Source organism: Ipomoea triloba, chromosome 5 (assembly GCF_003576645.1).
Source record: "Ipomoea triloba cultivar NCNSP0323 chromosome 5, ASM357664v1".
NCBI classification, from domain to species: domain Eukaryota; kingdom Viridiplantae; phylum Streptophyta; class Magnoliopsida; order Solanales; family Convolvulaceae; genus Ipomoea; species Ipomoea triloba.
The window spans coordinates 2,996,052-3,014,401 of record NC_044920.1 but is presented as its reverse complement, the minus strand read 5'-3'; the positions used below and the strand labels follow the sequence as shown (position 1 = coordinate 3,014,401).

Sequence of the window (18,350 nt, the reverse complement as noted above, 5' to 3'; positions counted from 1 at the left end):
TATATAAAGCTTCGGTTAATACATGTAGGTTGTCATCAAATGAGAATCTTGTTTGAAAACTTACGAATTTACATGAATAAACATAATCCTATATATATAGGGGAATGATCATATGAAAATTAGTTCCCATGTGACAATTATGGACTAATATGGACCATAAATGTCACAAGATCAATGACCATATGTACATCTAAAATTTGTAGCTGAATTCCAGAATTTAAGGGCGTGTGCACAACATTAATAATTAACTAATGATAAATCTGTAAATGAGATGCTTAATACATAATCTTGAAAATACGTTGCAGAATCCACAACGAGTTGCACGCCACACTTTAACCAATTGCACAACAACCACAGATGAACACATGTTCCCCAATGGGTTCAATAAACCCATTGGACAATTAACGGGTCTATTTAGAGCTGTCAAAACGGGCCCAACCCATCGAGTTGGGCCCGTGTAACCCGTATTTTAGACGGGTTGGGTTAGAAAATTTCTAACCCAACCCGTATAACCCGTGTGGAATACAGGTTATACAGGTTGGCCTATGGGTTACACGGGCCAACCCGTATTCCCACCCACACCAACCCCCTACCCTCAAATTTGTTGTGTAATTATGTATTTTAATATTTTAAAATGTTGTTAATAAGACTTTAATTAGTATGTTACATGTAAATTATATTAGTATTAAATATAAATTAAATAAATTATATATATTATATATATACACAGTACCTTTCAAATATATGTATATATAGTACGTACATACAAATTTTACATAGCATATTTAACATATATGTTTGTTGAATGGCTTTGTTCAAATGTTATATACATCCACTGATCCACATTACATTCATGTGTCTATTTATATTTATTTATACACGGTACGTACATACATATATGTTTATTTATATTTTTTTTTAAATATATGTTTATTTATATTTATTTATTTATTTATTAATATATTCATACATGGCGTTGACAAAAATATTCATGCGTTTAGTTGGAAATAGTGGTAATTGCTAACTTAGAGGCTGAGGCTTTAATTCCTAAGAAATACAAAAATTAAAAATAATTTAATAATATAAAACGGGTTGCGATTTTCCGTAAACTAGGGATTTTCCGTCAGCCCGTAACCAACGGGTTGGGTTGGGATTTTCCCAACCCGTTTAAAAAACGGGTCGAATGGGTCGGGTTGTCCGTATTGACAGCTCTAGGTCTATTGAACCCGTTGATATGTCGCGTGATCCTTCAACTAGCGGGACGAGTATTAAATAAAATCAAAATACGGTTCACAACCCACAATAGTGGGTGGCACAACACATCACAACAGGTTGCACAACACACAACAACGGGTTGCGCATCACATCACAACGGATTGCAGAACCAATACAGATGAGCACATGCTTCCCAGTGAGTTCAATAGACCCGTTGTACAACCAACGGGTCTATTGAACCCATTGATATGTCTCGTGATCATTCAATAGACTCGCTGAGTAATATTGTTGGACCCACGAGTCTATTGAACCCATTGATATGTCTAGTGATCTTGCCACCAGCTGGACGGAGAACAAATAAAATCAAAATACTTTGCACAATTCACGCATATGCATTGCACAATTCACAACAACGAACTGCACAACTCACACCTCTAGGTAATAATAACAGTGAAAAAATTACATGATGATTATTTATTTTAAACTTTCATTTTTAAATTAAATTATTCTTTTTCCATCGATCCTATCTAAAATTATTTCCTATATGCAAACATAATGTATTATAATGGTCAAAATCATATTTTGATTTAGCCTGTTTTAGAGTCTTTGAAATGGCAAATGAACATGAAACCAAATTTTGTTTTGGTTCAGATGAATTTATGAAGGCTTAGGATGAAAGATATATGTTCTACCTTTTATTTAAAGTTGATTGCATAGATGAATTCTTAAGGTAAAAAGTGAAACCTCTAGAGAAGGATGTTTGCCTTAAGAATTCATCTATGTAGCCCACTTCTTCACTGAGTTTATTTATATGCACTTTAAATAAAAGGTAGAGCGTATATCTTTCATCCTAAGCCTTCATAAATTCATTTGAACCAAAACAAAATTTGATTTCATATTCATTTGCCATTTCAAAGACTCAAAAAGGGGCTAAATCACAATATATTTTGACCATTATAATACATTATGTTTGCATACAGGAAATAATTTAGATAGGTTTGATGGAAAAGGAATAATTTAATTTAAAAAGGAATTTTAAAATAATTAATTAATCATTATGTAGTCTTTTCACTGTTATTATGACCTAGTGGTGTGAGTTGTGTAATCTTTTGTTGTTGATTGTGCAATCCGTGTGTGTAGATTGTGCGATGTATTTTGATTTTATTTGTTTTTCTTCATCAAGTTGGTGCAGCAAGATCACTAGACATATTAACAAGTTCAATAGACTCTTGGGTCCAACAATATTACTTAGCGGGTCTATTGAACTCGCTAGAGAGCTTATACACACCTGATAACTGCTTATTTGTTTATATTTTTCTTCCTTTCACTAAGTCATTTTGCATTTAGATTATTCCAAATTTTATGAGAATTAGTACTTATTTGTGGTATTTTGCAAGGAGTATGAGTTAGAAACCATTGGAAGCAAAGACGAGTATTTTCATGCATTTTGGATACATTTGGAGTCAATGGGAGTCAAAGAGAAGCTATGGAGATATGTGCAACACTTCTCAAGTAGCCTAAGAGTTGTATTTTCAATGGTATTGGTCATTTGGGCAAACTAAAACAAAAGAGAAGCAAAAAGTCAAGGTGTTGAAATTCTTGCATGTCGACGTCATAGTGATTGGACGATATCTCGGTCTATAAAAATCCAAATTCTTCAGGTTATCAAACACAACATCATCTAATTCTTCAATTGATTTGATTCTTCAGGAAACATCGTCAAATGAATATATCATCACTATCATAAGAGGAAACCTTCACTATGACTAATTCATCCTCTACAAGTAGACGTGGAATGTGGTTGAGTGTTTACTTTCAATAGAATAGTAAAATTTTAATGTGTGGGATTGCAGTTAGGCTGGTTGGGAATTGGGAAAAAAGATAAAAATGCTTCCACGCATGAAGATCCCTTTTTGTGTACGAAAAGTTATATGAATATGAACATTTAATTTAACCACCAAACAAGCCCGTCTAGCTCAGTTGGTAGAGCGCAAGGCTCTTAACCTTGTGGTCGTGGGTTCGAGCCCCACGGTGGGCGTTTACACTTTTACAGCTCCTTTACCTTCCAATCACCCACTTAACGTAGGAAATTACACAAATGACCTCATTTTTAATAGAGCTTAGTCACAATTAACGAATGGGGCAGAATTGCAAGGATCTAAAATAATTGGGAATGACATTTAATTACAAACATAATTATCTTAGCTTCTCTCTATAATTTTTTTCATTCTATGTTTGCAAACATAATTACAAAGATTGGTTGCTTCTAATTTAGCACTAATTTTGTTTTAAAGCAATTACTTTATCAAAAGTTGAAGTACTTCCCAACTCTGAAGGCAAGCGATTGATTTGTCCGGAAATGGGTGATTGAGTGAGTGATGTATAATTCTCGTATTTAAATATTACTAGTTCGATTCTTATGAATACTCTTTCGGTTGAGCCCATTACATGGAACATTCTTATTGCAGTTTACCTCTCCTGCGTAGTTTGCAAGTTAATATGTAGAAATGGGTTTGTCCAGTGCACACCCTTAGATAGTGATTGCGAGTTTCTCTTATCATAGTCCCTTATCTACTTCAAGAGATTATTGGACTACTGTTAGTGTGATAAGTAAATGATACTTATCCATATAAAACATCTTCAAAACATTTTTTCAAGTAGGCTAACTGGTATATAAAACTCTTTCAAAGAGAATCTCAATCTTCAGGTTGAGACAATACTTGGGTTTCTGGTCCCAAGTCTTTCATTTCAAAACTCTGTCTTTCGGCATGAGCTACTATCACCAAGCTCTCTATGTGCTTCAATAACATATAAACCATCAATATCGACTGAGATGATAAATAAATAACTCCATTAGCAATTATTTAACGAACACATAATGGTACATATTATTTGCATATTCCTTCTTCGCGAGGAAAACACTTAGTCAATAATATTCAAGTCATAAAAAAACTTTAGTAATTTAATGATACATGTTGCGATTTTCACTTTCCTCATTTCAAAAGTGTTGAATCTATTGGGGATTTACAAATAAATATTAGCATCTAATGACTCATAAATTTGCGATCATGATGTTCATCAACTGCATATCTAAATGTACAATTCACTACCAATTTGCCAATGATGTTAATTAGCGGAACGTAATGCCATATGTTATGGGAGAGAATATTTGATCAAAATCAATCTAGGGTCTCTGCGTAAACCCTTAAGCTACTACCAGTCTCGCTTTATATCATACCACCAAATTGTTTTGTATTTCTCTTTTGTACAAACACCATTTGTAACCTACAGGGTTAACATTAAATGGTGTACATGTTATAAAGAGAATACAATTTTAGCGAGCTGAGCTGTATATGCCTTAATTGCTCATTTATACATTAAAAAAATTAGGGCACTACTGGTTCCTAGCTCTAGATCCAGATTCTCATATATTGAGAGCAATTTATAAGGTAATTGTGTTATCGGCAACTATAATATTTTTCATAAATTTCTCCCATATATATAAAATTCATGGCAATTTCTAAATCAACCATACTCTAGTCATTTCCCAGAGATATTTTTATCTGGTTGTTCCGCATCCCCAATATTATGATTTTGGGTGCACCTGTAAATTTACTGGGGGTTTTCGCCTTCTGGACGAATGTCTTCAAGACATACTTCTTTAAGAGATTTCAAGAGTGACGGAATTTTCTACTAGATTTAGCTTTCTGCGGATTCTTGTCTTTTATACCAATATGTCTCCACGCTTCTGGCGTCAAGGAGCATTGGTAAATGCATATACGGTCCAAGTTGGGAAAAATATATGAGACGTCACTCTTCTTATCAGTATATATATTGGCATATTAGATATTTTCTAAACTTCTAGTTCAGTTTACCTCTTCTGAACTTCTAGTTCAGTCTACCTAATACGTGGGTTTAAATACTAAAGATCTTTTTCATCAATCATTCCATGAAATTTTTCGGCATTCTATAAAATTTGGGCTTTTATCTCCCCCTAATGTTGTGAAACGATCTTCATCAAGCGTGCAGTTAGCGTACCTAATTATATATTGATCCCCTATCATGGGCTCAAGTATTTAAACAGTAGACGGAAGTTTTGATAGCCTTTGGAGGTACGCAATGGTGGTAATATAGTAAAATAGACTGCACACTATGAACAAAACGCAAGCAAGGAAATGTTTGATCTTATACCACGTATTAGGTGCTAGGGGGGATAATTATGATATGCAGTGGGTCAGATTGTGATAGCATATAAAAATGATGTCCCCAATAAGAGAATACATAGTTTAAGAATTTTAATTTCTTCCACAAAATATGCTTTATATAATATGCACTTGAAGGAATCTGACTCACCAAAAAAGATTTGCCCAAGGTAACCCACTAGCTCATCACATATTATAATATCATTTGGGTCTTTAAAGCCTTTAAAAAATATATCGCAACATATGAAGTACCCAAAACATATATGCAATCATCTATGATCAAATATGAAAGCATACATATCAAATGATATTATAAGGGTATACAATAATCATAGGGAAACTAGGAAGCTTGTCAAATAATATAGATCTTCAAGATCTCCCAAACATCTCTATCCTCAACTTTCCATTAGTTTCACTTATTGGTTAATTTGTTTCATGCAAATTCACATGATATAATTCACTCCCTCATTTGCTTCGAGCAAATTGATATGATATAATTCATTCCTTCGTTTGCTTCGGGCAAACTGATATGATATCAATTGCTTCTATCTTTCAAACAAATAACATCTAAATTAATCATATCATGTATGTCATAAGTCAATGATTATTCTTATAAAGGGGTATACCACTCCTTAATTAACACAAAAATGTACTAAGCCATATTCATAGAGAGATTCGATATCTTGACATCTTAAAATTAGTCAAAGAAGAATTATCATAATTTGTTGATAATAGCAATCCTTCAAGAATTGATATAGAATTTTTGGAACAAATTCAACTTTGAATAAGCACCCAGCCTATTGCATATGAGAGTCATGATTGCGTGCATGAATTATTTTCTAAAATATAATATCAAATTTAAAAAAATACTTTGGGAACCTTTTAAAAACCCGTTTAAAAACTTTTAAATTTAAATTTAAATGAATATAAAAAGTTCATAAGTGTATAAAAAATAAGTGTAGACACATGCATTAAAGCATTTGTAATTTGTTATTAAACACAATTATAACTAATGAAGTGATAAGACATAATACATACATAGTCAAATACATATACGGAGTATAATGCATTAATCCATAAGTCAATAACAAATCATTTATATAATGTAATAATAACTAATACACCTTTGTAATATAAATAAATTAATAAATAAACATATATTTATATATATAATTTATATTTATATATATAATTATATAAAATTATGTATATTTATACACTAATATTATAAATGTGCATACACTATGTGGGCTTGGTGGCCCCAACCAACCCACCAAAGCTCGCATTTTGATGTTTGATGTTAACAAAAACAACAACATCCTCTAATTCTTTAAGTTAGCTATTTGAACACACCATCATCTAATCATTCTCTAGTTGAACACACCATCATCTAATACTCCGGTTATCGAACACAACATCCTCTAATTCTTCGATTGATTTGATTCTTCAGAAAACGCCGTCAAATTAATATATCATCACTATCACAAGAGGAAACCTTCACTATGACTAATTCACGCTCTACTAGTAGACGTTGAATGTGGTTGAGTGTTTACTTTCAATAGAATAGTAAAATTCTCTTCTTTTTTAAATCTTTTAATGTGTTGCACTTCGTTTTAAACAAACATTAATGACCACATGCTTTGGGAGAATAAACTTCAAACCCTAACCGTAAATAATAAATATTACTCTATTAATGATCGATATAGGTCGAACGGAGTCAGCATTTAACGCATGTTTTTTTATTTAAATATTACCCAATGTGGAAGGTTTTATGGTATAGCTTGAAAGCAAAGGTGGGATTGCAGTTAGGTAGGCTTGTTGGGAATTAGGAAAAAGATAAAAATGCTACCACGCATGAAGATCCCTTTTGTGTACGAAAAGATATGTTAATGTGAATCTTTAATTTAAACTTTGAATAACAAGCCCGTCTAGCTCAGTTTGTAGGGTGCAAGGCTCTTAACCTTGTGGTCGTGGGTTTGAAACCTACGGTGGGCGTTTGTACTTTTACAGCTCCTTCACCTTCCTATCACCCACTTGACGTAGGAAATTACACAAATGACCTCATTTTTAATAGAGCTTAGTCACAATTAACGAATGGGACAGAATTGTAAGGATCTAAAATAATTGGGAATGACATTTAATTACAAACATATAATTATCTTAGCTTCTCTCTATAATTTTTTTCATTCTATGTTTGCAAACATAATCACAAAGATTGGTTGCTTCTAATATAGCACTAATTTTGTTTTAAGGCAATTACTTTATCAAAAGGAGAAGTGTTGCCCAACTCTTAAGGCAAGTGGAAGATTGATTTGTCCGGAAATGGGTGATTGAATGGGTGATGTATAATTCTCGTACCTAATTAAATATTATTAGTTCAATAATAATATCTAGTATTCTGTTTTGAAAAATGTTAGTTTTTTTCAATAAAAAATGACTTTGCAAGTGTTTTAAAAATTTAAAAATAACTGATTTGTGTTCTACAAATGAAAGCTATTGGCAGTTGCGTTTGTAGCTCAGTGGATAGAGCGTCTGTTTCCTAAGCAGAAAGTCGTAGGTTCAACCCCTACCTGACGCATTTACATTTTACTGCATGCACCCCATGAATCCCTGAGACTCTTCAAAGTATGCATGGAACCTAATATATATTCAATAATAATTATATTATTTATCACATTTAAATAGTGCAAATAAATACTCACCTAATATCAATTTTTGCTTTATAATGACTTAGTATTGTTGTGTTGGGATTAAATAAAAAAACAAAAATAAAAATAAAAGAGCATAAACCCATCACTTGTCAAACTATAAAAATATCATGGGCATACAAAGAGAACTATACCAAAAAACCCACAAAGACTGAACCTAACTTGTGGGTATTTTTTTTTTTTGATCAAAAGGAGGGGAGGACCCCTAAGGTGAGACCTAGCTAAGAAATCTCCCTCACTCTACGACCTTGCGCGGTACGCACTAAGTCATTGCAGTACGCCTCATCACACTACGACGGGCAGGAAGAGAACTCAATCCATTCCCTTGTCTGACAGCTGCCTATCATGGCTAAAGCATCTGCACTCCAATTTTATTCACGAAAGATAGCACAAATGGAGATACTCCAGTCCTTAGCACACCATCGGGCAGCCTCATTCACAAGGTCTCGAGCAATGCCCCGAAGGTCACTCTGTCTCGTATCCATCTGATAGCTTCCCGGGCAGCCGACTGAATCTCCACATCACGGATCCCTTTTCCCCAGACCCACCGCATGGCCGTGACAATAGCCAGATCTAAAAGGTAGAGTGCAAAGTGAATTTTGTAAATACAAATTTTGAATTTGAAAATTTTAATTAAATGAAACTAGCACACCGAATAATGTGTTTCGCTGCCCAAAAGTATTAGAATTTGCATCTACTAATTGTAACTAGCACAACAAATAATGTATTTCTACTAACCTGTAGTGCATATTGAATCAATTGAATATCCAACCATACTTTTTTAGCCAAAATTAAAATACCTAAATCACTTACAAAGTTATTTTTTATTGAACTAAATATACATACACAAAGCTATCATTTTTCAAAACATAATACTAGAAATTATTTATCACACTGTCAGTTAAGTTAGCCCTAAATCTGTGATGTATGTGCGTGCACACAAAAATCTTATACATAGCACACGATTTATATATGTATGGCACACAGCCTCTAGTCACACAAACATCACTGCGTAATTTATCCTCATAGAGGTGTTCAAACTACTCGTTTGTTCTTGTACGTAGATGAAGACAACTCCCGGTTTTTATGCTTCCTTATGAGCCTACAATTTATTGCCGTGTATATCTTCATCTGATATGTTAACTATATTAATTACAATCCTTCCAAAATTAAAATATCTCTCAATTGTCTTCTTTGCCCTCGTCTCTTATTATTTATGGTTACAATCTCACATTATTTTGGATACAATCACAGCCCTTAATTGCACTTATTTGAATGCCTAGGACTTATCCCCATTGTCCTCCATAATATGTGTCCTCATTTAAATAGATTTCATGGTATAACTACATGTAGTTTGTATAGTCTATATTAATTATATAATCATATTCATTAATATTTGTAAACATAATATGATTATTTTAATTATATATAAATATGTGTGAGAAGAAAAAATGACAGTCAAATTATTAAATCAAATGGATGGTTTAGATTGTTTTCATTTTATTTTTCGTCCCTTTCGTGACTTCAACAGCAAAAGTTAAGGTTGAAGATTCGATTCTTCCAGTGACAACTACCAGATCTGATATCAACCTCTAGTCCAATTGTAGCACTGGATACTTTGACTTGAAATTAGATATGATAAAAGACATTCGGCTGACACCGCGCTTGCTGCTTCTTCTCAATTTGAACATTCTTCTTCTCAATCACATTTTCTTTGCTCTTTACACGAGCACTCGACGCCTCGCTCGTAACCAGAGCAAACCGCTCGATGAACAACAAACGGAGAACAGGGAGATTACTAAATTTATCCTTAACTAGATATGCCCAAATGTTCATCAATGGAACAAATTTTATAATTTTATTTATACAGATATTATATAACTTGTAATGTCTATTTTATTTTCACGGTATTATTTCCCCATTGTACTAATTTGTGGAATTAAATTTTGAAAGTATACTTAAATAAGTGATTTGTGTTCTACGAATGAAAGCTATTGGCATTTGTGTTTGTAGCTCAGTGGATAGAGCGTCTGTTTTCTAAGCAAAAAGTCGTAGGTTCGACCCCTACTTGACGTGTTTAGATTTTACTCCACGCACTCCATGAATCCCCGACAAGACTCTTCAAAGTATGCATGGAACCTAATATATATTCAATAATAATTATATTATTTATCACATTTAAATAGTGCAAATAAATACTCAGAATATTATATAATATTATAACAATATCTTATTATAATAAAGTATGTATAGTACCTAATATCAATTTTTGCTTTATAATGACTTAGTGTTGCTATGTTGGGATTAAATAAAAAACAAAAATAAAAATAAAATACCATTGAAAACCATCACTTGTCAAACTACAAAAATATCATGGGCATACAAAGAGAACTATACCAAAAAAAAAATCACAAAGACTGAACCTAACTTGTGGGTATTTATAAACAAGCTAAGGGACATCTTAAAGGTAGAGTGCAAAGTGACTTTAGTTAACACAAATTTTGAATTTGAAAATTTTAATTAAATGTAACTAACACAACAAATAATGTATTTCGCTGCCCAAAAGTATTAGAATTTCCATCTACTAAATGTAACTAGCACAACAAAAAATGTATTTCTACTTACCTGTGCATATTGAATAAATTGAATATCCAACTATACTTTTTTAGCCCAAATTAAAATACATAAATCACTTACAAAGTCATTTTTTATTGAACTAAATATACATACACAAAGCTAACATTTTTCAAAACAGAATACTAGAAATTATTTATCACACTGCTAGTTAAATTAGCCCTAAATCTGTGTTGTATGTGCAAACAAAAATCTTATACATAGCACACGATTTATATATGTATGGCACATAGCCTCTAGTCACACAGACATCACTGCGTAATTTATCCACATGGAGGTGTTCAAACTACTCTGTTGGGTGTTTGGTTGGAGGGAATTACAATTCTTTTCCCACTTAATTCCCACCTAATTCCGAAGGCAACTAAATTCCTTCATTTGGTTGGAGGGAGTTGCAATTCCACGGAATTGCAATTCCCTCATTTTCATGGAATTAGAATCCCATGGCCCCCCCTAGGATTTTAATTCCGTGGACTTTAGGAAGAAAAAATAATAACCTTGAGACAAAATTACCCCTCCCTTATTTTAACCTAAAATTGATGTCTAACCTTCCTTTTAAAATTATAGAGTGTATTATTTTCGACTTCCCTTTGTGTATGTTCCTTTAAATATTTATATGCAGCAACTATTAAAAATTTGCATTCTTTATATGCATTGTTTATATACAACAACTTTCGTGTATGTTCCTTTGAATTCCTTATATGTATAACTCTTCAAAATTTATTACTACCCAAATCAAATGCTTGTGTTTTTTTAGTTCAAGAAATACGGTAGATGAGTGCTTTTGAATTTAATATGTTATAATTTTTGGGGTTTGAATATGCAAATGGGTCCAATAGATACTTGTCATTTAAGATTAATAATAATAATAATAATAATAATAATAATAATAATAACAACAACAACAACAATGGCCATTTTGGACTTTATACTACTTATTCCATCTCAATTCGCATGTATACCAAACATTGGAATTGAAATTCCCAGTAATTTTATTCCTGCATACCAAACACTGGAATTTAAACTCCCACTTTATTCTGCATTATTCTTTTCCCATGGAATTACAATTCTTTTCCCACCTAATTCCCTGCCTCCAACCAAACGCCCCGGTAGATGAAGACAAATCCCAGTTTTTATGCTTCTTTATGAGCCTACAATTTATTGTCATGTATCTCTTCATCTAATATGTTAACTATATTAATCACAATCCTTCCAAAATTAAAATACCTTTCAATTGTCTTCTTTGCACTCTCTTATTATTTATGGTTAGAATCTCACATTATTTTGGATACAATCACAGCCCTGGATTGCACTTGTTTGAATGCTTAGGATTTGTCCCCAATGTCCTCCATAATATGTGTCCTCATTTAAATAGATTTCATGGTATAACTATATGCAGTTTGTATAGTCTATATTAATTATATAATCATATTCATTAATATTTGTATTTGTAAACATAATATGATTATTTTGTATGTTCAAAATATTCATTTTATAACCAACATGGTTGGTGTGGTGGTTTAGCACCTCATCCTTTAAGTATGAGGTTGGGGGTTTGATTCTCACCCATGTGAATTCCTAATATTTTTTTATATGTTTATAAACACTAAACTAAATATGCATCATATGTATTTACATTCACTCTATAGTAGATTCATACTTGTTTAAATATTACTATAGACACATCATTTTTAATAACATTATATTCATTTCGTAACATGTTTATAATATTTAGAGAAAAATTCACTTTTGGTCCCTTGACTATTATACATTAATCACATTTGATCATTGACTATTAAAATTTTCTAACTAGGTGCATGCCTATGTAATTACTGCAGACGTATCATGTTTAATAACATTATATTCATTTCGTAACATGTTTATAATATTTAGTGAAAAATTCACTTTTGGTCCCTTGACTATTATACATGAATCACATTTGATCATTGACTATTAAAATTTTCTAACTAGGTGCATGACTATGTAATTTGTAGCACATTTGATCCTGCCGTCCAATTTCCCAATCAACTATTGCGAAAAGTTCTCCTCCTGAAAGAAACACTGCATTTGCTTCTTTTGGAATGAGCACCTCCGACAATAGTTGGCCAAAAAATTGAATGGTAGGACCAAATGTGATACAAATTACATAGTCATGCACCTAATTAGAAAATTTTAATAGTCAAGGACCAAATGTGATTCATGTATAATAGTCACTGCACCAAAAGTGAAATTTATTCTAATATTTATTATATTTGTCTAAAAACATAAATTGTAATGTCCAAAAACGCTAAACTAAACGTACATCCTATGTATTTCCATTCATTTTATAGTAGGTTCACAGTGTTATTTCTATATGTTAATAAAAACAAAACTTAATTTATATAAATATTACACTAAAATAATGACTTTATGTACCTATAGATTTATTTTAAAAAATAAAAAATAAAGAATAAAAAATATATCAATATGGATGTCATTTAAAAGAACTTAATTATAGCTTTTTAATGATATATTTTTTTTAGAGTAAATTCCTTTTTTGGTCCTATACTTATTGTGCATTGGATAGATTTAGTCCGCTTTTATTAATTTGACCACATTTTGCCCAAAGTTATCAAAAAGTGGACAATGTTAGTCCACCCTTAAAATTGACATTAAGTCTCCGTCAAATTGAAGGGCATTTTTGTCCTTTCAATGGTCTTTTTTGTCTACCTCCCTTTTTTCACCATCAGTTCACATTACAATATTGCATTCCATTTCCGATTTCCGTTTCATTAATCCAATCCAATCCTATAAATACCCAAGTTTAATCAATTACCCAATTAACTTGTATAATCCAAAGCTGCAAAGCTGAAATAATGGGTCTCATAGCTAAGCATGGGCAAGAAGCAGAGAAGAGTTGCAGTAATTATTCTTGCGCTTACAAGAGATTAAGCGGCGGCAGAAGCGGAGGGAGGCTGTGAGTGTGCCGGAAAGGGTACGTGCTGGTGCATGGTAGGGCCGTCGGAGGAAAATGAAAGGGAGCGGATAAAGCTGATGATGCATCCTTGTCGAGTAACAATCACAACGACACCTTTCTCCTCTTCCCACCGTCGCCACCGCAGCAGAATGGTGGAGGTAATCTCAACAGCAACCAGCGAATCGCGACGACCCCAACCACCATGGTTCTCCCTCTCTTTTTACCCAAGGGCTCGTCTCCTCTAGCTTCCGATACGAAGACCCACCCCCGTCGGAACCTCCGGAACAACGCGCCTTCCCAATGCTCGCATGGTCTCAATGATGGTCTTTTTTTGAACGGGTAAGGAAATTGCAGTAATTTGCAGTGAAATTCAATAATTTTGCAGTGAAATTCAATAATTTTGTCAACTTGGACACATTTAAATTGACCGCATAAGGAATTTGCAGTGAAATTCAATTAAAATTAGCTTATGGAATTGATCGACTTTGGATCGGAACTCCTCCACAGTTTGCTGGTGGATACAGGAAGTACTACGGTAAACAATGCCGCAATTGCCGGTGGAAGCTACGGTCAAGCCACCACCGCCGGTCACCTCCATCTTCACTGTCGACCAACGGAGAGGGGAAGAGGATGTCGCCGATGGCTGCTGGTCACGCCCCAGGCGAGAGAGAAGAGAGACGGAGGCGGCTGTTGTTTTGGGGTGTTATAATGACAAAAATGCCCTTCAATTGAACGGAGAGATAACGCCAATTTTGACAGTGGACTAACATTGTCCACTTTTTGATAACTTTGGGCAAAATGTGGTCAAATTAATAAAAGCAGACTAAATGTGTCCAATGCACAATAAGTATAGGACCAAAAAAGGAATTTACTCTATTTTTTTATACATTAATTTTATTTGTACAAAAGTAAAAGAGAAAAATAAATTCAAGTTGAAAAAAAAAAGTATAAGAAAAAAAAAAAAAAGGAATTGTTATGCTATCCTTAACCCAAAAATTTCTCTCACTTCCACAACATCAAATTCATCGGATTCGGATTTTAATACTTAATTAGTTGTGGAGGGACGGACCAAATGGTTTGCTCCATTCACATGGGCGGAGATCGAATCCCCAACCTCATGCTTAAGGAATGAGATGCTGAACCACCACGCCAACCATGTTGGTTAAATCCCCTAGGTTTATTAGTATAAAAGATTATTGACTTACTCATTTCAATCAGAAATGTCTTAAGTTCGAAGCTCATCCCAAATCAAATTTGACATAATTAAGTTCCCCACTCTATTTTACATTAGTAGCTACAACAAAAATATGATACATATATATGTATTTCTTTAATTTAGAATTATGTGTCTACAATGCCTTTATTTGAAAGGATAACACTTGTGAGAGACCGTCTCTCAAGTCTCAATCCGTGAGACATGTCGGATCATTGGTTAATGGGTCAAATCTTTGATTAATGGGCCGAATCTTTGACCTCATTAATCAAATATCCAACCTGTCTTACGGATTGAGACCCGTGAGACGGTCTCACACAAGTTTTTATCTTTTCTCCAATGTAAAGATTCTTTACATTCAAATTTATCAATTGATATTCATTACATTGTCTATTATCTTCGTTTTACACTATCTTGTAATTAAATATCAAAGTTATAATACAAAATAATGTTATATATTTATTTACCAAGTAATTTTATTAATACCATGAAAAAAAAATAGTTTGGAGCTAATTATATTAACTACTTGTGGATTGGTTGACAAAGAGAGTATTCAAATAACCCAACAAATTGAAGCGGGATCACTCTATTTTACTCTTATTGAATTAGAAAAAATTAGTAGTTACAACAAAAAATGATATATATACATTTCTTTAATTTAGAATTATGTGTCTACAATGCCTTTATTTAAAAAAAAATATCCATCGTCAATAAATTAAATAAGAAAAATAATTTCATTAGTTATATTGTCTTTATTTTCTCTAATGCAAAGATTCTTTACATTCAAATTCATCAATTGATATTCATTAATTACATTGTCCATTGTGTTCTTTTTACACTATCTTGTAATTAAATATCAAAGTTATAATACAAAATAATGTTATATATTTATTTACCAAGTATTTTATTAATACCATGAAAAAGAGTACAAAAGAATAGTTTGAAGCTAATCGTATTAACTACTTGGAGATTTGTTGACAATGAGAGTATTCAAATAACCCAATAAATTGAAGCGGGAAACTACCTCGTAATATCTTTGGACTACATCATATTTAAAATGTTCAAAGTTTTACTACTTTATCTAATCTTATTCCTTAAACTAGTGATTTCTTTATCCACGATAACTCATTCAACAATAATTGTTGAACCAAATGAACCCTGCGCCGAGCAGAACACGTAAAGGATTGGTATGCTTTTATGTTGATAATAATATGTAAATGTTAATTATATCATTATCTTACGTAGGTACATTTAAAACTCATTATTATAACTGTCAATGTAGTGCAATAGAACATTCTAACACACTTGATGCATTGAAAAGATGCCAAGACTACAACAATGTTGCAATCAATTTGAAAAATCTAGAAAATGAAGAAATTTCAAAATAGCCACCATTGATTGATAAATTTATCATGTATTTAAAATACTTATTATGCATTCATTAAATATATTAGAACTAATATAAATTACAATTCATTTCATCTTCTAGACTCAACCTACTTAGATTACAAGCAAAATCAACATCAACCTTCACAATAAAAATACTTGATATATTGGATGTAGTCACTATTTAAAAAAAAAAAAAAAAAGTTTATGCACAAAGTAGAAAATAATTCAACTCGAAGGTTAATATCAATTCAATAAAAGAAATTTAAAAAAAAAAAAAACACACACACACACACACAAATCAAGTACTACACTCATTCCTATTAATTCTAAAAATATGAACTTGAAAATGAACATGTACAAAATGGATGTGAAAATTATTGATGAAACTGGACACGTTGTAATTACATCAATATAATATTCAAACTATTTGCAAAGTTATTGTTGTTACTATCAAATAAACAAGTTATGAAAATAGAACAAGAGGTAGTACTCATGAACCTATACAAATATAATAAATATTAATATTTTATTCAATACTCCCACATGAGACATGTAGTGATGTAGGGGAACAAATTACCACTGCAAAATATCAACAGTACAGGTGTTTGCTAGATCAAGAGTTCATAGTACAACTAAGATCCAGCCATATACACAACAACGAAAATCAATAGCTTCCTACATCATAATCTCATTGCATGGCATTGTCAACTATGCTACCAACAGTAACACAATTACAAATAACACACTACCAACAAAAAGGAAGAAGACAAATAGTGAAGATGAAGGCAATGACAATGTTACTCAAAAGAGAATTAAGAATACTTAGAAAAATTCAAACAAAAAATAGTACTACCTCCGTCCCATTTTGGTTGTCTGATTTGTTTAATGAGGCTTGACTGAAGTTATTTTTAATCTAATTTTTCATAATATTAAGTTTAGCATTAATATATAAAATTTATATATTTAGAAACTACATTAAAAGTACTATTAAACACAAAAAATCAAATTTAAAAATAAAAAAAATTACTAGAGAAAATAAGCAATAAAGAAAGAGTTGATTTGACCAATGAATAGTAAATATGACAGGTAAAATGGGACAGAGGGAGTATTTATTTAGACTATAGTTTTTAGACCAAGTATTTAGACTATCGATTTTACAAAATTGCAAACATTTATTTTAGTGACAATTATAATGAATTTCATATATTATCTTGGATTCATTTACTTTGAGTTACATATTTAAATAAAAAAAATTCGACATTCAATTACTTATGTATAAACTTCTCCTATATAATCTTGCATTGATATACTTTCAAATATTTATTTAAATATAAACATTGGGCATCAACTCATTTGCACAATGCGCGTGAAAAACTATTATACAAGATAAAACTAGTAAGTATTGTTTGAAGAATTGATTATAATAGGGATCAGTTTTTTTTTTTGAGAATATAATAGGGATCAGTTAATCTTTTAGGTTAAGGGTTTAAATCATTTGTTTAACAAAAAATTATATATTAAATGACCTAAATTACCAATATTAATATTTGTTTATGTATGACCTTATAATGAAAATAAAGGTTTTAAAAATACAAAAATAAAAAATTAAAGCAATTGATCATAATATAATGGCATCCAAAACACCAATCACTACTACAAATAAGGCTTTTAACGTGGGTTTTTTGACACTTTTAACGTCGATTTTCTTTCGATGTCATTATTTGAGATGTAGTACATCAAAGATACGATGTTGGTTAAAGAACCGACATCGTATATTATTTTAAAATTTAAAAATATATGACGTCGGTTTAGTATTAAGCCGACGTCATATATTTGTTTAAAAATTCAAAAATTACCATATGAAACCGACGTCTTATATTTTAAAAAATAAAAAATAAAAACCATACAACTTCAATGGCGTGCGGTGTGTAGCAGTGGCAGTGGCGACGGCAATGGCGTGCAGTGCGGCGGTCTGGAGAAGAAGGCGTGGTGGCGTTGCTGCGGTTTTTTTTTTTTTTTTTTTTTTTTTTTTGGGG

General features: G+C 31.9%; 3 non-coding genes across 3 annotated transcripts; all 3 read left to right on the top strand.

The window, feature by feature from the left end:
* Positions 1–3,180: 3,180 nt before the first annotated feature.
* On the top strand, positions 3,181–3,253 carry TRNAK-CUU. Its single transcript has one exon. It is a non-coding gene; the product is annotated as a tRNA-Lys (tRNA).
* A 4,086-nt stretch (positions 3,254–7,339) lies between these two features.
* TRNAK-CUU lies at positions 7,340–7,412 on the top strand. Its single transcript has one exon. It is a non-coding gene; the product is annotated as a tRNA-Lys (tRNA).
* A 510-nt stretch (positions 7,413–7,922) lies between these two features.
* On the top strand, positions 7,923–7,995 carry TRNAR-CCU. The gene has a single exon. It is a non-coding gene; the product is annotated as a tRNA-Arg (tRNA).
* The last annotated feature ends 10,355 nt before the right edge of the window (positions 7,996–18,350 follow it).